This window comes from Equus przewalskii, chromosome 1, assembly GCF_037783145.1.
Source record: "Equus przewalskii isolate Varuska chromosome 1, EquPr2, whole genome shotgun sequence".
NCBI lineage: Eukaryota > Metazoa > Chordata > Mammalia > Perissodactyla > Equidae > Equus > Equus przewalskii.
In genome coordinates this window covers 164,637,595-164,659,390 of record NC_091831.1, presented here as the reverse complement: position 1 = coordinate 164,659,390, position 21,796 = coordinate 164,637,595, and the positions used below count along the sequence as shown (strand labels likewise).

The 21,796-nt window shown below is 36.1% G+C and overlaps 1 pseudogene; it reads left to right on the top strand.

Moving 5' to 3' along the window:
* Nucleotides 1–11,948: 11,948 nt before the first annotated feature.
* On the top strand, nucleotides 11,949–12,731 carry LOC103546948 (GTP-binding nuclear protein Ran-like; annotated as a pseudogene).
* Nucleotides 12,732–21,796: the final 9,065 nt, after the last annotated feature.

The window sequence follows — 21,796 nt, the reverse complement described above, 5'->3', positions numbered from 1 at the left end:
TATATTTGAAAGTTGCTATGAGAGTGGAATTTAAAGATCTCATCACAAGAAAATAAACATTGTAACTATGTGAGGTGGTGAATGTTAACTGAACATCGTGGTAATCATTTTGCAGTATATACATATATCAAATCGTGTTGTACATCTTAAACCAATACAATGTTATATGTCAGTTATATCTCAATAAAACTGGGAAAAAATACTCCAGATTAACCAATTAGAAAAAATGTCTCCACTCTAGGCAGGCAAAGTAGGCAACTTTGAATGAGCTAGAGAGAAAGACTTTCCCTTTTATCCACAGAGAGCAGAGGATACAGATTACTGAGTAGAGCACAAGTGGATTTCAGCACCCACTTACAAACTCCGCTGGATAATCTTGTGCATTGAACACTGCACAACCATCTATTGTCCTTAGCTGCATATCCTATCCCCTTCTTGGTGATTCACAATGCACAATAGCATACAGGAGATTTAGAAGTTTTAATAAACACATCAATTTCATTATTTTCAACCATTCATTCCCCAAACTTCAGTTTGTAGAATATGGTAGACACTCAGTATACTTAGTAAATAACTGATATGAACTAAACTTTTCTCCCATTATGACACCAATTAACACACTATGAAGCTGGCATTCTACGCAGCTTTCTTTAGTTCCCTTAACTATACTAAAAGGTCCTCTCCTGCTAGAAAGGCTTTTCACATATTTCAAGGTGGATGTTATCCTTTGAATGATCAAGGTGATCAGCAATTAAAATTCCAGATAAGTAGCTCCCGATTACATACACTTTACAACATAAAAATGGTAATATTATGTGGTGATCGCTTTATATATCTCTCGTCCTTTTTTCTAAGATTAAGGAGTTGCCAATGTTCAATGCTTATTTAAAACAGCAGCAGAACTAAGAAGACAAAGAATTTGTACTTTTATACAAGGTTATCAAAATTCTCAATTTTCTTCTTCATCAGCTTTTGACATATTGAAGAACAGAATTCAGGAGCTTTTAAAAATAATTTTAATCGTGTCATAGGACATGGAACTGCACTTTTAGTAAAACTTGATTTTAGTTAGTATTTTAATAACACAAGAAAGTGTGATTGCTGCCCTCTACTTTTTTGTATAGTCTTAAATTTGCAACATCTTTGTCAAGTTTTGATATTAGAGTTCCACTGACTTCATAAAATGAATTAGAAAGTGTTCCCTTCTTATTTAATGAAAAAGCTTGTGTAAAATTGTTATTTATTTCTTAGATATTTGATAGAGTTCATCAGTGAAAGCATCTAGGCCTGGAGTTTTCTTTGTTGAAAAGCTTTATTTAATTTAATTTATTTTTTTTGAGGAAAATTAGCCCAGAACTAACATCTGCCACCAATCCTCCTCTTTTCACAGAGGAAGACTGGCCCTGAGCTACCATCCATGCCCATCTTCCTCCACTTTATATGTGGGACGCCTGCCACAGCATGGCTTGACAAGCGGTGCCATGTCTGCACTCGGGATCGGAACCAGCAAACCCCGGGCCGCCGAGTGGAGCGTGCGAACTTAAGCACTACGCCACCAGGCTGGCCCGCTTTGTGGAAAGCTTTTTGATAATTAATTCAATTTTTATTATAGATAGGGAACTATTCTGACTTTCTATTTCATCTTGTGTCAGTTTTTGCAAGTCGTATTTTTAAGAAATATGTACAGTGCATGCAGCTGTCAAATTTATTGGTATTAAGGCTTCCCTTATCACCATTTAATATCTATATGATATATAGTGATATTTCTTTGCAGTGCTAAAATCTAATTTCATATCATTATATGAGATCAAATGAAAAGGAAAGTGATTAATTCAATTATTTTCAACTTCCAAGCATTTTCATTCCAAATGAAAAGTGAAGAAACAAATAAATGGATAAGGGTGCTATATATATCTATATCTATATCTATATCATATATATTTTTATATAGTATTTACTGAGTGAGAAGTTTAGATATACATAAATTATTCTTTAATTATTACATTAAATATAATGATTTCGATTAAAAATAGAAGTTCCCAACCTCCCATTGGAACTAACTAGCAATGATGATATGCACATATGTAGGCAATGCCAGTATGATAAGTCAATTTCTACTTATTTTATATTGACCCAGCAATCAGTTATCACACAAGGTCATACAAAGTGTTACAAACTCTTAACTCTTAAACAGAACAAAACAAAAATCAAATAAAAATTTCATGTACAGTTTATCCTATGAGTTTTATGCTAATTCAGGTAATGTCCTCATTTGCTATTTACTACCTTAACTGGAGAAGCAGAGACAGACAGAAGATTTTAGCAGGATGCAAGGACACAATAATAAATTATTTTTAAAAACAACAACAAAAGTGATGCACAAGATATGGCTCACCTTCATTTCCAACACAAAATGGCTCACTAAGCTTTAAAAATAATATATATTTTTAAAAGGCTCATTGATATCTTGCACTATTCAGGTTTAGATCCCAATCTCCGTATGGAAGAGATGGCCAATTTTGTTGTTGTTATTTCTCTCATAGATGAGTCTCTTAAGTTTTTAAGAAGCGTGCATTTAAAACTTTATGCCTGATTCACACACCAAAAACAAAAGTCGTTTGGAAAATCTGTCTCCTGATGCTTATGTTTTCTCCTAATCGTCATACTAATTACCTCTTTCCAAGTGCTTCTGGGAACATTAATATTACATCCAATACAAAGTACATGAAATGCATCCAAGAAATAAGCTGCATTCATCCAATAGAAGGGACAATGCCAAATTTGACAGGGGGTTGGCACTTAACACATGTCATTAGTAATTACAGTATGAAAACATATTTTTGTCTATATAGCTTTAACACTTCTGAATAAACATAGAACTGAATCATACATTGCAGAAAAACTTTTCCTTACACCTTGGGCATCCGTTGTTATTAAACTCAGGATAAGCCCATTCTTCTACTTTTTCTGTAAGAAAGCTTCTTTGGGGGAAATCTTGAGTTTTTTTCTTGCTTTGCTCAGCATTTCTTATAAACATCAGATCCAATGATAATTTCCAGCGTTCAGAGTAAATATTCATCTAATTGCTTTGATAAAAACACTTGCTGATCATCTTACGGTAGGCAAGAGCAAAGACAATGGCAAGTATAGTCTTATAAAGCTCTTATCCCTTTATTATTTATAATCATGTTTTCTCAAAGATTTCTTTAGATTGGCCACCTACAGAAAATTAATTATAAGACCACCTAAGATAATTTTTAAAGTTTCACACTTTAATTTTTCACCACAAAATAAAATTCAGGTAGAAATGTGAACTTTTATTTTGTTTTATTTTATTTTTAGGAAACCTCTTGAAAATCTGGAAAACCAATCTTCACTATCACCAGGAATGTAACCTAATACTGTGCAAATCCTTAGATAAAATTCCAATATGTCGTCTTCATTAATATCATTCTATAAACAGCATTACAGATGCATTATGAATCATGTAGAGATGATTTTTCACTCACCTCTAAACTAGAAAAGTATTTAATCTTAGAGACATTAAATAGAATAGTCCACCCTCTTCTTTCCCCTATGGATTATTGAGTGCTTCTGGGAACACAGGAAATAAAAATGCTTCTTTCATATATCTATTAATATAATTGCTTAGGTTCAGTTGTGAAAATATTTCATTTATTGGTTAATTTGAATACCTTTTGATGTTAGATTCTAGGTTAAATACTGAAGATAAATATAATGCTAAATAGCTGTTCAATATTTACTGTACCAAGTAGAATGATAAAAGTTGCAAGGTACAGAAAATCTAATAAAAATGGCTTAAACAATAAGGGGATATATTCAAGAAACAAGAAATCCAGATGTCAGGAATATTTCAATGTTGCTTAATTTATGCTTGTTGTAGGATCAAAGGTCTATGTTTCTTCCTTTTGATTTGACACCCTTTGTGTGTAGACGTGTTCTTCATGATCACATGATGGCTATTGTAATTCCATAGAGATCCAGCAACATCCAATGAATGAAAAGGAGATATTTCTTCTTAACTACTTTTTACACCAGTGGAAACTCCCAGCTTTAGCAAATTTTAACTACTTTATCATTGGCCCGTATTGGTCCCATTTGCTTTCTCAAACTAATTATTGACGAGGAAAATTGAATGATCATGAGCGGCTTAAACTAGTAATTTATCTGCTCCTTGAGCTCCAGACACTATGATGTTTTATTAACACATGACTTTACAGCAGAGATTTTTGCATTGAGAGAATTAGGTTGGTAAACAACAGGCTTCAGTACACTGGCCTGAAAGCACTGGTTTCTCAGGCACACCTATTTCTTGATACACGTTTTCCATTTCCTTTCTTCGACTTCTCCCAACTCCAGCACTGTCTATTTTTTAACTTCTTTTCAGCCTTCTAGAGTCAACTGTAGGTTAAAAACTAGAGACAAAACCTAACTATGTTTTACATTTTAAAAAAATCACCAAAATAAATCATGAGAAGACTGCACATTATTTGTTCTGAATGTGCCGAGTTGTTCACTATTTCAGAAAATTTCTCCATCAATGACAATTTTGCTCATAATTTTCAAGTCACCAACATAGTGCATCTACGTTAGTTTAGATTTGTAGCAGACACATAGAGAGCGCCTCTACTTTGTTACGTCCTCCAATGCAGTTGTGCCTGAGTATTTACATTGAAATATCATTTTACTGTAAATTGCTTTTTAATTATTTTTTTCCTGAAAACGGAGCTGTCCATCATGAACTACTAGCATTCCATTCCATAACAGGACATAAAATTGAGCGTGTATAGAAGCAATCCATTATTATGAGAACAGTGTATAAGTGAGATTAGACTTGAGTAGATCCAGAAGACTTAGGAAGTTGCGCGTGGTTCAGACTTTACTGTATTGCCACTTTCCTTCATTTTACACTGATGGCTTCGTGACAAAGAAAGACAGAGAGTTCCTTATGGAATGAAAAAACATCAAGCTTGATTTATAGATGATTACACATAATATACTGCCACATATACCTTCCATATGACCAGGAAGGATAGTGGTGAAGAGAGATCGTACAAGTGGACAAAACGTAAGGCGATATTCCTGATAGTCCACTCTTGGTGTAACGATAATTAAATAAAAGTATAGATATACTGATCTGTGGTAGTACTTAACATTTTTAAAAAATTAGTCATGTAAATGAAGAGAATAAGTTTAAAACATTAAAACTAGAAAGCCTAGAGTAGGGGCATGTTGGTATACTGTTCAAAATGGACACAACTTGTGAAAATATTTGTTTCCCACGTGAAATTCACCATAGGGCATCCACTGAAGGGGAGGCTGTCCATAATCAGGTAGATGAGATCATGCATCCTATATATGACATCCTCTTTTACCAGGAACCCTGCTTCTTGCTTAATGGACTTTAGTATAAAATTTTATGGTGTTAAGAATGGAGGTTATGAGCAAGCTTAATAACACAGAATTCCTCTCATTGAGTAATTCAAGTTAGAATTCTCCTTATTATACTCTGTTTTAAGCAGACAGCAATGCTGAGCTCCCCATATGGCACCAACACTAGAAAATCTTCCACCCATCTAATAGCAGGTTGAAATTATTGGATCCTTTCCATTGCAAACAGGGTCATAAATTGTTGTCATTGAAAAAGAATCTTAATCTAGATAGGTATTTGTAATAGTAACCAATAATAGCCAATAATAACACCTTTCACTTCGATGCTTGCCATCTCACACAACACTTGCCCCAGAACGTCCTTTTTGGGAAGTCTCTTCTAAGATGAGTCCAAGCTAGCTACCTCTATGATTTTACTTAGCCAAGAGTGAAGAAAAAAATCATATGTAATGTCTCTCAGAATAATCTACTCAAAGATCAATTATAAGGAGGATTTATCCTTCTCTTTTGAGGGTTGCCCCCGGAACTGATCACTTTTCCAAAGTGAGATGCACATGAATTTTTGGATATCCATGTCATCAGAGAAACTCTGGGATAGAAACAACGTCTTACACAATTCTGATTTCCTCATGCTTGACCAGGATTTAGATGGTCTACCATGCCTAAGGAATATGAACCTTTACTCTTTTTGCCTTTGTCATCCTGTGATATATGAAATTGCCTATTCACTGTTATTACTAAACAAGGAAGAAACAAAATATATACCAGTGAATCCTCTGAGTTCCAGACATATTTATATATGCTCCAATCTTGAAACAGTTCCTCAAAATAATTAGGGTTGATTATCCCATTAATATATTAATTCCTTTATTTGGCTTCTTGTACACCAGTATAAATAGCATGCATATGTAACCTGGTCAAAGTGTTCTATCCAGGATCTCTAATTAATCAAAACTTAAGTTTATAAGGACAGGAAACATACAGAACACAACTGAGTTATTGGAAGTGTTGGTGATGAGTTAATTCTACTTTCATTCTTTGATTCATGGATTCTTGATTCTAGGAATTGGAGACACAGTATTCACTATATATTTGCCATTGATTCAAATATACTACATCCTGGAATACAAGGTTCCCACAAATGTTGTCCTCAAGTTGGCACATTTGTTGAGCTTTTAATAGACCATTAAATTATCCTATTATATTGGCTGCTTCTGGAAGATTGTCTATACAGTAGACCCTGTTCATATCATGGCCATGTGCCTATTATTCCATGTCCTTTGCAGTAAAATACTTCCTTTATCTGAGGCAATAGTATATGAGTATCCTAGGTCAGCAAATCTGGCATTCTCTAAGTTCTCAGATGGTGGTGCTGGCAGCAGTTTGTGGACTAGGAAAATAACTCATTTTTGGAGTTGGTCTATTCCATTAAGTCTGAATCACTACTTTCTCCAGGGTGAAAGGTGGCTTATGTAATAAATTTGCCACTAAGTAGCCAGCTGGTCATCCCTAGAGAATGATGCGATATTGTGGGAAGGAATTTGTTCCCATCTAATGGCAGGGGGATATTCACCAAGGACAGTATCTAGATCAGTTTTAGTAAGAAAGGGCCTAAGCTATTGGGTATATATAGGCTCCTTGCTTGCCACCATTGCCACTCTGTTTATGGTTTCATTGTGCAAACACTGTAATGGCTAAGGAGACAGACTACCTTATGTCCATCTGACAAGTCATTCTGTCTATCTGATATTTGAGTACTTCCTCTGGAGTGGAGGCCCTCTCATAAGAATTAGAAAAGATACAAAAATCCACAACTATTTACCTGCTTCCATTAGTCTTCCTAAATGCCTTGTAGTAGATGCCGTGATATGCTCCTCAGGTACCCTTCTGAGGACTGAAGCTCGTTCCCCTAGTTGCTGAGCTTTTCTATGGCTGAAAACTCTCAGTTGAATCACTCTCCAGAAATTTCTGTCAGTGAAAGTGTGCAACCTTTCTCAAGGTTACAGTACCTCCTTGGTGGCAGTATCCAGTAACTGATTGATGCGGAGGTGTAAACTTTGCTGCAAGTTGGAAAAACTCTAGACACTCTTGTAGAAATAGCTAAGGCCTTTGTTCAGACAGAATCACTGTTCAATTCCTCTTCTGTTCAATCCTACTTCTTTCTCTCCCCCACATAGGCCCAAAAGGGCACTACCCGATTAATTTATTGAATGAAAACCCCAGTATCAATCTCTGAAAGACAATATAAGACAGATGGTGCCAGGAGTGATCTGAGGAAACAGACACAAAAATGGGATTTTGGTGCCGTGTGACCAGTAGCAAGGAAGACCTACTGGGAGTAGATGAAACATTGGGAGCCAACAGAATACAGTAGCTATGCAATTTTTAAAACTTTCATTGATGGTGAATTGATATGGGACACCAGGGAAGGAAAGGTACTGATGGGGGCAATACACAAGCATATAAGAAGTTTGGGTAAGTAAAAATTATAGTATCTATGGAGTTGAATGGCTTTCTCTAGGTGCTTCTAGTGAACTGAAGAAAGTTAATGAAAGGCTGAAGGTTATTACTTACCAATGAAAGTCTTAGTTTGAAAGTTAAATGGCTTTCTTGGCAACATGTAAGTAGACTCTCAACTTGAGCAGCCAGACGGCATGAAAAGGTAAGAATTTGACCCAGGAATTATCTATAAGTTTATTCATAAGAGTAGCTACAAAGGAGTGTGAATTCTCAACCTCATTTAGTATGTAATACCAAGTTCAGGGCATTGATTGGGTAGGTGAGGGACATTGAGAAATGAGATGGAGATATCTAGATTAACACTCACAAAAATCTTGAATCTCTAGACTCTTCTGAACCCTGTGGTGCTAACAAATGGCCTACTATGCCCTGTTAAAGGCGAGTGCACCCCCTTGCTTGAAGATGATATAGAAGCCTCTGACCTGCAAGAAAGCATGCCCCTTCCTCAGGATCTACCCTCACTACACCTATGGACCAGCAGGCCTATGAGTACCATTGAGCTACAACAGAACCTGACCAGGGAAGTACTGGGCCCACTAAGAGGAAAGGGAGTATAGCTAAAAGGAGATTCAACATGTAGCCATCTTATACTGGCAAGATCCTCGGGCGCGTACCTGGTTTGGATAAACAGGGGAAGAACTTAAAGGTGAATAACAGAGAGCTTATATATATGAGACTCATGACACAAGATTTATCATCTTAGAAATAATTCCAGAATATGATAGTCATATCCTGTTAGGGTGGCTCTTGGAAATTGGAGAAAGTGATGGCTAACCATAAATAAACAGAAATGCCAGAACTTTTGTGGAAGAAGAGATTAAAATTCACAGAGAAATGAACATGCTTGAGTAGATATGCTACCTAAGGTCAAAAAACTCATCAACTGTCTAAGTTTTATAGGGGGCTCAAAAGACACTTTCTTTTTTAACCAAAGCGATAAGGAATGTTCTAGGGAAAGGGGAACCACCATGGCTGAGAAGCTCAGAGGTGACTCATTGGTGTAGGACACAATAGGAGATGCTGTTTCAGATCAGGGATCCCTGACAGCAATGTGAATTATAGGAACGCTAAGTAATGTAAGCCAGATGGCAGTGATTAAATGAGTATGAAAGTCAAAGTGGCAACCAAAGGAACATGACCTCTTGAGAGTTAAGGAGATGGTTAATAGACCACTATGTCCCTAGGCGGAAACTAATGGGCTATCAATAAAGAAACTGCTCAATCTAAACATTCAGACAAATTAAGGATAGCTAGGATGTTGAAGGCAGCTACCCCTGCAAAAATCAGTCTCTTGCTCAGTTTTATGAGTTGAGTCAGTTTTAAACTTGAAACCCACAACCACAGGAAAGACTGAGTCTCCATGAGGAAGATATCTACAACCCCATGGCAAGTGAATAGAATAATGATTTCCCCATTCTTTCTCCAAAAGGAACCTATAGTCACTAATTCAGATACAGTGGACAAAATTGAATATCCAACATTTCAAGGATTATTGAACATAGGATCACACTATAGGATCACATTGATTCATTATATTGAGGACAACATGTTAATCAAACCAGATGAGCAAGAAGTGGTAAGTACACTGATGGTCTTGGTAAGATACATGAACTTCAGAGGGTGATAGAAAAGAATTACCTTAATTCTAGGGCCCACTACGTCAGTAAAGTTTTGAGGTGTTCAATGGTCTAGGGCATACTGATACAATGCCTCTAAAGTAAAGAATAAATTATTGATATTTGTGCATTCTTCAACTTAGAAGGCAGCTTCTGCATGTTCTAGATGCAGCATATTTCATACTTGGGAATACTATGTCAATCCATTTACCTGGTGTCATAAGAGGCCACTGGTTTTGAATGGGACACAGGGTACAAAAGGGCTCTATAGGAGATTCAGTCTATGGTGGAGGTGGCTTGGCTGTTGGATCATAGAACCCTGCAAACTCTATAGTATTTAAGGTATTGATGGTGGAAATAGGTGCCATGTGGTGCGTATAGCCAGCACAAATAAAATAAGAGGAATGGAGACTCCTAGGTTCCTGGATGAAGCTCATACTATCTTCAGTGAATAATTATACATAATTTTAAAACAGCTCCTCCATGCTAATGGGCCCTAGTATAGATGGAGAACTTGACCATGGCATTAAGAGATTATGCAGAAAATCTTCCCATAATTATTTGATTTCTCTCAGACCCACCATGTCATAAGGATGAATGGGCCTAGGACCATTGTAAGATGGATTGGGTAAAAGCAGAAATAGAGAGCACAGGCAGATTGCAACAGAAAGTGATCCAGAGTTCGGTGACAGCCAACACTGTTACACTGATGTTTCCCTCTTAGCTAATACTATAATCTCATGGGAGTGGGGGACAATAATTTAGGATAAGTTGACTGAGGCCAAATATGGATTAGAGATAGGTGTGCATGATAGAAAAAAACGAACTGCTGCAGTACTACAATCCCATTTGGAGTAGCTCCAAAAGATAGAAGTGAGTGAAGCCCACCAAGCTCAGGACTCCCCCCAGTGAAGAGCTTTTCTTAAGGCAACTGATCACCCACTTTGTGTGGAAAGGGAAGAATACTTATGGACTCTTGGGCAATGGTAAAGGACTTGACTGGTTGAACGGAAGCCTGGAAGAAGAAATATTTGAAGATAGGGAACAAAGAAGTTTGGGGAAGATGCACACGGATGGATCTATGAAACGAGGGCACAAGGAATGAAGAGCTTCATTTTGCATGAAAACACTTACCAAAGAACATCCACTTTAAAAGATACACTAAGCCAGGTCAGTTAGTAGCAACCAGCCTCTGTCATTGTCCACCCCAGAACTGGCAGAATAGTCTCAATAGGCTGTAAATGATATCAATGGGCTCAAAAATACAGTAGCCATGAGGACAGCAATAGAGACTATGTATGGATCCAACTGTATGGACTTCTGATCTCCAAAGTTTAGCTACCTACTACTGCTGACAAAGTCAGCAATAGACACTAATTCTGAGCTCCTGATACAATACCATTCCTTGAAGAGACAACTTGTTGCTTGATGGCAAGTTAATTACATTGGATCCCTTCCAAATTGGAAGGAGCAGTGATTCACCCTGAGTGGAATCAATACATATATCCAATAAGGTATGCTTAACTCCCTGCAAGACCTCAGATGGAATCATATCTGGCTTGATCCACTTACTCATGATCCCACATAATATAAGTCCTCTTTACAAAAATGAAGGTATGAAATTTAACATATGTCCATAGGATCCATTGGTCCTATTATCCATCTCACTGCCTCTTAGAAGCTGATGACCTGACAGAGTGATGGAAATGTCTTCTGAAGGTATAACTGAGACACATCAGTTTAGAAATGATAGCTTACAAAGATGGGGAGACATTTTTTAATATTCAATGTTTATGCTACATCAGTGACCATTTTATGCTTCCAAATCTTGAATTGGTAGGATAAACATGGATTTGCTTACTAAGGATTTGGTTAAAAGTAATAGTGGCCTTGAGTAGCATCAAACTCAATGTTTGTCTTCCTTTGAGAAATTGCACTTCCCAACCTCAAGGCAATATGGGTTTAGATGCCATGGTTCCCAGAGACAAATGTTTCCCTGGGGGGAACAGGATGAGTCATACTAAACTTTAAGCTGTGGTTATCACCTGAACTAAGACTCCTTATTTCAACAGACAAGGAGGCAAGGAAAGGAGTTATCAGCCTGGAAAATATAATTGACCCTAATCATCAGGAGGAGGTAGGACGGGTTTTAGATGTAGAGATGGGAAAGATTATGTTTGGTACCTAGGCCATCCATTTACATTTATGTTGATATTCCTTTGCCCATTTTGGGGGGTAAATTGACAAGTGCAACAGCTTGAAAAGGTCAGGATGACCATGTGTTCAGAATTCTAAGGCATAATGGTCTTTGTAGGTACCCTATACCAGAAGAAGTGCTATCTAAAAAGAGGGACTCTCAAATCAGACTGGCCTGGAGACGCTTCTGGAAGTAATATCACGATGGCTGCCGAAGGAGAACCCTAAGTCCAGTTCAAACTTGTATTGGTTGGTGATGGTGGTACTGGAAAAACTACATTTATGAAAAGTTACCTGATGGGTGAATTTGAGAAGAAGTATGTAGCTACCCTGAGTGTTGAGGTCTATCCCCTTATGTTCCATACCAACAGAGGACCTATTAAGTTCGATGTGTGAGATACAGCTGGTCAGGAGAAATCTGGTGGACTGAGAGCTGGTTATTGTATCCAAGCCCCGTGTACCATTATAATGTTTGATGTAACATCAAGAGTTACTTACAAGAATGTGCCTAACTGGCAGAGAAATCTGGTACAAGTATGCGAAAACATCCCTGTCGTGTTGTGTGGCAATAAAGTGGGTATTAGGACAGGAAAATTACGATAAAACCTATTGTCTTCCACCAAAAGAAGAATCTTCCGTATTACGACATTTCTGCCAAAAGTAACTACGAATTTGAAAAGCCCTTCCTCTGGCTTGCTAGAAACTCATTGCAGACCCTATCTTGGAGTTTGTCACCACGCCTGCTCTTGCCCCACCAGAGGTTGTCATGGATCCAGGTTTGGCAGCACAGTATGAGCATGATCTGGAGGTTGCTCAAACAACTGGTCTCCCGGATGAGGATGATGATCTGTAAGAAAATGAAGCTGGAGCCCAGTGTCAGAAGTCTAGTTTTACAGGCAACTGTCCTGTGATGTCAGTGCTGCAGTGTGTTTGCCACTTTGTTATATAGCTAAGCACAGCATGTTCTTAATCTTTGGGATGCTGAAGGAGATGAAAGGGCTTCAGAGTGAATGTGGCTGTTAAAAAAAAATAAGCTTCTTTTTTGGACCTGCATATTTAGCTATTTTGGAACGCGACTGATTCTTATTTCAGTTTCAAATATAAGACTGTTACAGTCACATCACAAAAATAAATAGAGAAATAAATAAAGAGGCAATTCCAAATGTACAATAGGAAATGAAGATGCTATGTATCAATTTCACTTCTGAGAGCGGCTGCAGCAGGGGTTGTAGTTCTTCTCAGTAATCTTCCTCTTATTCCCCGGGAAAACAGACCAACCAAATCACAGCAGAGCTTCTCACAGAACTTCTGATATAAAATAAGTAAATCAAAGCAGCATAAGAGGCGGACAATAGTAGATGATGTGTGCGGTATCCAGATCACTCCTTCTAGACTGGGGCACTCATTCTTTCTCTTGTTAGGAGTCCTGGTGGCTAAAGGCTCCCAGCTGAGTCACTGTCTGTCCTGGACGGGAATATCAAGAGGAAATTGGGTTGCCACTACACGATGCAAGCAGGGAGAAATGGAACCCACTCTTTGAGGAGTGTTTTAGTGCTCTGATGTCATGTGATAAATTTAGTGTAAAACTGCAACGACCAATACAAATAGGAGTGCTAATGTCCCAAAAAGAATTCTTAATGGCTCAGACTCTATAAAAAAGAAAGTTTGTTTCGAGTCACTTTCCCAGCTAAAGAACCCTGACCACCTGTAGTGCTTATAGAGGCAAGGGGAAAATGTGGCAGAAACCCTTATTTTTGAAAGGTTGCGGTGGTAAGGTGCAGTGGTTCTGTGATGCATAAGGGTTCTTGCAGACCTGCACACGAGCTTCACTTTGTCCTCATAGCAACATTCACAGATCTCTCTGTGAGCTCCTCTTTAAAGTGCTAACTTAACAGCTAAATGCGAAGCTTTTCGGATTTCCTTCAAGCTTCAATTTCTGCAAGATATCTAGATATTCCATGGAAGCCATTTAGTGTTATTTCTTCTATAGCACAATTGTAGCTTTCTGTGCTTTCACTCTCTCACCTCTTCGCATATCCATGTGGGTTCTAATTTTTATATTAAACTCCTAATTACTGTAATACTTAAATTGGAATGATAATGATACAAAGTGGATGATAATGGAAACTAATTCATATCCAAAATCGGGATAAAGCTAAAGTATAATTTAGATGTATCTATTAGAAGAGAATAATTTATTATAGGAACAAATATTTATGACTTTGGAGTAGTTCAAGATTTCTTAAACAAGGCACTGAATGCACTAACCATAAGGTAAAACATTTTTAATTGGACTTTATTAAAATTAGCAAAAGATATCATTAAGAGAGTAGAAGAGGACTCCCCAAACTAGGAGAAAGTACTTTCAAAACCTGCATCCCACAATAGACTTACATTCGTATGTATTTTTAACTAATCTGTAAAATTAATTGGAAAAAGACAAACAACACAATTAAGGAAAAAAAATGGACAGGACTTAGGTAATTCTCAAAAGAGCCTATCCAAATCACAGATAAGTTTACAAAAATGTAAATTGTACCCAAAATGCTATACCACTGCAAATCTACTAATATAGCTAAAATGTTTAACTGACAAGACCAAGTGTTGTTAAGAATGTGGAGCAAATGGAACTTTCACAGACTGTTGGGGAGAGTGTGAGTTGACAAAACTATTTTGGAAAATTGTTTGGCTTTATCCAGTAAGGCTGAGCATATCTATTCTCTTAAACATGGACTTCAACTCTGGTTTTTACCTGAGATGATACAAAGGATAGGCTAGTTAAATGAAACTCTAAATATGAGAGCTTTTTCTAGTATCAAAATTTAGTAATAATTCAAAGATTAGAGGTAACCACAAGACACAAACAAAACACGAACTCCCAAACATCTCAAACGTAATGAGTCACTTATTGGTATCTAACTCCAAGGGGCTGGGAATATGCCCAGAAAAAGAAGGGAACCAGACCCAGATGACTGTTAGAAGTGTTTATGGGATCTGACAAAAGCAACATATCTAGTCCTTGGCAAAATCTGAGTACACTGTGTTGGATTAATTTATTACAGTTATTGGCGAGAAGGAATGATCACAGCAGAAGGGGTCAATGGAATCTACTTAAACTTTTAAAATTTTTACAAAAATTCTTTAAAAGTCTTTTAAATACATTGTATAAGCTCAGGATTATGGAATGATTGTGAAAAAAAATCAGAAGAGATTTGAACTTTGGCAGAGCTATTTAACATTTTTCCCTTGCTTTTATTTGGGATTACATATGGAGATCAGGGTATATCATAATCTTTTCAAGCCATAAAGTCTCTAAGATTTGAAATCTTAAATTTGCTGGATAACATCAAACTTTTTTGATAAGTGGAGATGCTGATGAAAAAAATTGTAAGATCTCACAATTAAGAGCAACTAAGCAGAAAATTTGAAGCCAAAACTCTAGAGTAGAGAAGTCCAAATAAAAGAATATAAAAGCACAAAATTCAAATTATGTGTAATTATCTATAATCCAGAAAAAAGAGAGGTAATAATAGTAGATTTTATTGCTATTGCTGTTTGTTTCTGTTTGCCATCCTTCTCCCACCCATAGGCTATTAACTCTTGTGTTGGCACAACCAAAATGTTGAACAAATTCCTATGTGTTTTAATGACACTGGTAGAAATAAACTGAAATGCATTGTCCTGAATCAATATAAAGCAATGTGCTTCTAGAACATTCTGCACAGCCATATAACACATTCACTTGATGGTAATCTTTTAATTCAAAAAGGTAAAGGTATGGAAGAAAGAGGATCAAAATCTTTGTAGACATGAATAAAATAGATAAGTTACCAATGGATTTATTGGCCTAACCCTGATAGAGTAGATAAGAGGTAAGGCACTGAAACTGGGCAAAGTTATCTTGGAATAAAGATCAGGAAGCCCTTATTCATGGTGGATAATAAACTTAAAGAACTGTTTGTTCCAAGAAGTGGCAGTGGCAGGAAATTAAACTGGATTCAAAATGATTTTCATCAAATTGATGAATGATAGAACTATAAAAAGTTATTAAGAAAAACTGGGGCATGATTCAACTTTCAGGTTAAATTGAGGAAAATTAATCCATACCACTTAATGACAGGTAACTTGTGGTAATTGTCCACAACAGAATAATTGCTTAGAACTGAGGTGTCTAATAGAAAGTCACTAGCCACATGTGGCTATTTAAATTTAAATTTAAATCAATTAAAATTGAATAAAATAAAAATTCACTTCTTCAATTGCAATACACACATTTGAAATCCTTAATAGCTGCATGATACTAGTAGCTGCAGTATTGGACAGCACAGATTATAGACCATTTCCATTATCACAGGAAGTTCTACTGTGCAGTGCTAGTAAAATGACCAGGAATATTACCTAAATTCTTTTCTGTTTCTTTGCTACTCCTAATGGAATATTGTATTTTATATCTCACTAAAGGAGAAATTGTGATGTTAAATATGACTTTCCAAACTCAGTCTTACAGAAAAATTATGTTCTGTGAAAATGTGAAATGGGGTTCCATGAAAAATATGTGGGAAAATTTCTATAGTGAAATATCTTGGGGAAAATGCTTCATGCAATGGCACACACAAGAGAGTTACAGAGTATTGTACATTAGCATATTTTAAATACACTGAAACATTCTATAGCAAATATGTATGTTCAACTTTGGTTACCCAAATATTTAAAGAGAGAATGTTTAACTTTTTTCTTAGACCTCTCCAGTAATATTACTGTTTAAGAAATGCTGAGACACCCTATATAGGATTCTTAGTACTTATAAATGCAGATCTCTTACGTGTAAATGTATTCATCCAACTTGTAAAGTTGGTTCTGTTTTAAAGTATCATTTAATAAAAAAAGAATAAGCTATACAACTATGAGTTTATGATAAAAACATTATCTTATTTCATTTTACTTTTCACAGCAATTATGCAGTGTATAGGTTCAGTAACTTGTCCAAGGATAAATAATTAAAACATGCTAGAGAAGGGTTTATAGTAAAACTGGCTTTGTTCAAACCTTGTGCCTTTTCTATTATTTTTAAAAATTTCAATAGCCTTTCTTCCAAACTATATTATGCTATAGGTCAACATGTAGAGCAGATAAATGGGCAATTTCTCAAATAGAATCTGTGATGGGTGAATCAGAGTCCAGCACCCATGTGAATATATCCAACTCCACTGTGGTCCCCAAAGAGATTGGAAATCATTGTACTAGATTCTCCCGTAGGCTAAGCACTATGCTTATTTAGGCAAGTACAAGATAACAAAACATGATCTTTTACTTCAAGAGAACTTAAACCTAGGGAGAGGAAAATTGAGATATAAAAATTTAAGGTAGTAGTTGCTCTAGTGCAATTAGTGGCACCCTTGCTGTGTGGAAGGGGAACATATGTTTACTTTGAGGAGTCAGAGATGACTTTACTGATGAGTTTTGACTGAGATGTAGAAAATATTTATTGAATTCGTTGTCAGGCAAATGCTGGAGAGATTTTCAGGCATGGAGAAAGGCATGTGCAAAAGCAAAATGGCATGAGCAAGCTGGCAAGTTTAGAGCAGAGCATCTATTTTGATAAAGTAAGAGCGCAGAGTGCCTAGTTGAGGTAGTCCTCTACAGTATATTGTGAATTTTTAATTTGTCACATTGAGCCCAGGGGCCACTTAATTAAAGTACAGAAATGGCACAGTTTTATTTGTGTGTCAGAAACATAACTCAATATAGATATTAAATTGATTAGAGAGCAAGAAACAAGGCAACTGGTTAAGAGACAATTGCAACAATCCCAGTGAGAAATTTTGGATAATGGGTAATGATAAGTGTCTAGACTGGAACAGATGCAATCACCATAGAAAACATTTTGAAAAAAAAAAAGATGCTGGGTGTTAGACACATTATTATGAAGGTGCTTGTGGAACATTCTTGTGAAGATATCCAGTAGAAAGTTTGGTTCAGAAGTCTGGAGTTCACAAGAAAGGTTAACTCTTGAGATGAACTCTGAAGTCAACAACATTCAGGAAGAGGTTGTATTCATAGTCAAGCATCCATGAAAAGCATGGAAGATGAAAATATGGGAAAAAAAACTATGACTGAGTCTTGGAAAATACTGATATTGTAATGGTTGGTTGAGGGAGTTAACTTCAATCTCTGACTTATCTCTGAAGACTCTGCTACTCTAGTGTAGTCAAGACCCTCAGTGGTCTTTGAGGATTCCACTTGATATTTTACAAATGTTAGTAACAACCTTTCTATTGGAGTCAGAGTGGGGAAAATATGAGTACAACACTCTAAATATGTGTTCTTCCCTTTCATACTATCATGGCTTTATCATGCTGATGAATGACAATCATGAAAGTCTATCCAACCTAAGAAACAAGAGATTATTGACTTATCAGAAGTTTCTAGTTTCCAACTTCCTAAGGTCATTTTTCAAATCTTTAGTTCTGCTTATCCGTCTGAGCAGGTAATTGTTAATTAACTGGTCATTAATTTCATCATTTTTTAAATCAGTATATTTTCAATGTTGCTGCCAAAGTCACTAAATTACATAAAGACACCTCTTTAGTTAACTATAACCAAATACTTCCATATACATTAGAAAAGGAGTCACATCCTATTTTATTTCACTTTTTAAACTATGCTCAGTTATATTTTTTAACTAGGTTTGGCAGAAATGACAGAATGTAAACATGTGGAAGTGAATTTACTTGAATAAGAACACAGCTTCTTCTAAGATTCTGATATATATGTTTTGAACACAGATCAAAAACCCTAAGGATCATATATGCTGAATATGCAAATCAAAACTACAATAAGATTAGGACTGGCCAGTGGCATAGCAGTTGGCTGAGCACATTCTGCTTCAGCAGCCCGGGGTTCTCTCGTTCGGATCCTGGGTGTAGACATGGCACCCCTTGGCAAGCCATGCTGTGGTAGGCGTCCTACATATAAAGTGGAGGAAGATGGGCATGGATGTTAGCTCAGGGCCAGTCTTCCTCAGCAAAAAGAGGAGGATTGGCAGCAGATTTTAGCTCAGGGCTAATCTTCCTCAAAACAAAACAAAACAAAACTACAATGAGATATAACCTCACATGTTAGGATGGCTATTATTAAAAATGCAAAAGATAACAAGAGTTGGTGAAGATGTGGAGAAATTGGGACCCTCATACACTGTTGATGGGAATGTAAAATGATGCTGCCATTATGAAAAACAGTATGGAGTTTCCTCAAAAAATAAAAAATAAACTATCATATGATGCAGCAATCACCCTTCTGGGTATATAATCAAATGAATTGAAATCAGGATCACAAAGAGATATCTGTACTCCCATGTTCATAACAGCATTACCCATAACAGCCAAAATATGGATGGATAAGGAACATATGGATAGATAAAATGTGATCTATATAGTTATGCATACAATGGAAAATTATTCAATCTAAAAAAGAAGAAAATTCTTCCATTTATGACAACATGGATGAACCTGGAGGACATTTACTGACTGGAATAAACCAGACGCAGGAAAAACACTGCATGATCTCGCTTGTATGTGGAATCTGCAATAGTCAAACTCATAGAAGCAGAGAGCAGAATGGTGGTTGCCAGAGGAGGTGGTCGTGGGGAATATGGAGATGTTGGTCAAAGGGTAGAAAGTTTCAGTTATACAAGACGAGTATGTTCCAAAGATTTAACGTACAGCATGGTGAATATAGTTAACAATATGATATTGTGCTCTTGAAATTTGCTAAGAGGTTTGATCTTAAGTGTTCTGAACACAAAAAAGAAAAGGATAACTACGTGAGGTGGTGGATATATCAGTTAACTGGATTGTAGTGATCATTTCACAACATGTACATATATCAAATCATCAAGTTGTATACCTTAAATATATGCAATTCCTATTTGTCAATTATACCACCAAAAAACTGAAAAGATGTCAAATGATCAATCAAGCTTGTTAGCTTTAAATTTTGAGGAATTTAGAAGATTACATTTGATGCAAATTAAGGAAGTCTATATGAATGTCCCTTGAGAGTATTCTTCATCAAAAAGTCAATTGCTCTTGTGGCATCTTTTGCGAAACAGTGTTTGAACGACACTTATACATCCTAATACAATTACTTGTCTCCAAAAGGTTTTGTGATTTGCAAAATCAAAATACTATTGCAGCTAATAATATTCAAAATAGCATTTTAGGACAAGTGAAGATAGTTGCAAAGGAGAAGATTTCAAAAGGTTTTAAGTAGCAATAGTATTATTCAGAGTCAGCACAGAAACTTTCAGGTTATAGTATTGAAGAGAAAATAACACTTACTTGAAAATGTTCCATCACGTTTGTTGTTTTTTTTAAAAGTATAATTGATTTAGAAATAAAATCGATAGCACACACCAAACTATCAGCTAACAGGATTGCTGAGTTGGCCTCTTTTGTCAGACTTTCTTATTAAACGGACAAGAAATGGCTGAACTTAGCAAAGAATATATTTGCAAGTGAATCGTATTTCTAAAATTCTTAAAAATAGTTTATTTTAGGTACTTTAAGAATCACTCTCTTTAAAATTTACAAAATTAATTTGCATATCCAGACCTTTAAAATTGGTAATGAAATGTTAACTTGCTCTAGCCTGTAGTTGAGTAATTAATTCCATAGCTTAGTTTATTGAGGTCTAACTTAGATAATGTTTGTTATATTAAACTGAATACATATTTTTAGTGAGGAAAAATATCCCTGACAGTACTTTGTTCCATACAGTTATACATTGCAGACAAAGACAGTTTCAATTTCTACATAAATTATTCTTTAAAAATGCTTCCTTTAAAACACATGAGGCAGTGAAACAGCAGAGCAAAATAACTAAAAGAAAAACAGGTAAAATAAGCACATGATTTTTTCCCTTTACCCTTCAGTTAAAGGCTATGTTTATAATCCCATGATTTTAGTCACCACCACACTTTACAGCTAAACCTTAGGGCAGTTCCATTAAATTCAGAAACAAAAGGTAAAAAAAATGTCCCATATGACTTCTATTTATAAACATCACTCTGGTTTATACCATTCATGTGAAAACTGTACATTGTAAAGAAAAAATACAAATGAGAAACACGTGAATATCCTGAATGTCATCTATGAGTTAAAAATTCAATTAAATAGTAATGATACAGTTTAAGTATTCAATTATCAAACTTTTTAATAATGAGAATAATAATGTTGGCTAGTGCACAGTGAACAGGTCTTCTTAGGCATTGCAGGTTGGAATTCAATCACTTCATCTGGTCTTGTCACTGACTAGATGCCCAAAGGCAACTCAAGGGTGGGTTTGGAAGCATTGAACTGTTTCCAAATTGTTATTTTCCCTTTTCTTATGTTAAGGAGATGCACTCGCCAACCACCCTGAACCAGACCAAGCCAGACCAGAGAGCTGTGCCTATGACCTTTGCCTTATTTTTAATGCTAAGAGCTCTCCAGGAGGAGCTTAGGCCTTATTACCATGACCAGCAGTGTGTGTGGAGGCGTGTTTCCATCTCAGCCTGCACAAGTGAATACCTACTCCTCCCTTTTGAGTATTCCTTCCCCATCTGAAATAAATGTCCCTTCTTCCCTTTGTTCAGGGATGCCATGACTTTGGAAATGATTCCACATGGTCTCCTCTTTGCCGCAAATATGCTTTATTTCCAGAGACAACTACTTCTGGTGGAGAGTCTGATTTAACTCACCAGGAGGGAACCCACTTTGGTTTGGTAACAATCTGAAATCACTTTGGCAGTTAACAGCAAGATCCTTTAAAAGAGGCTGTTCCATTGTGACCAAGGAATTCCATCTCTAAGAATCTACAATAACAAAATAGTAAAAACTTAATTGTGAAAAAAGATGTTTACAGAAAAGATATTAGAAAGAGACAAAATTAGAAATAGTAAATGTCTGACTATAGGTAAATAGATGAATATGTAGTACACCTATATAAAGAATTCCATAAAGCAATCTAAAATTCTATTTTATAAGAATATTTAATATGAAAAAATGCTCACA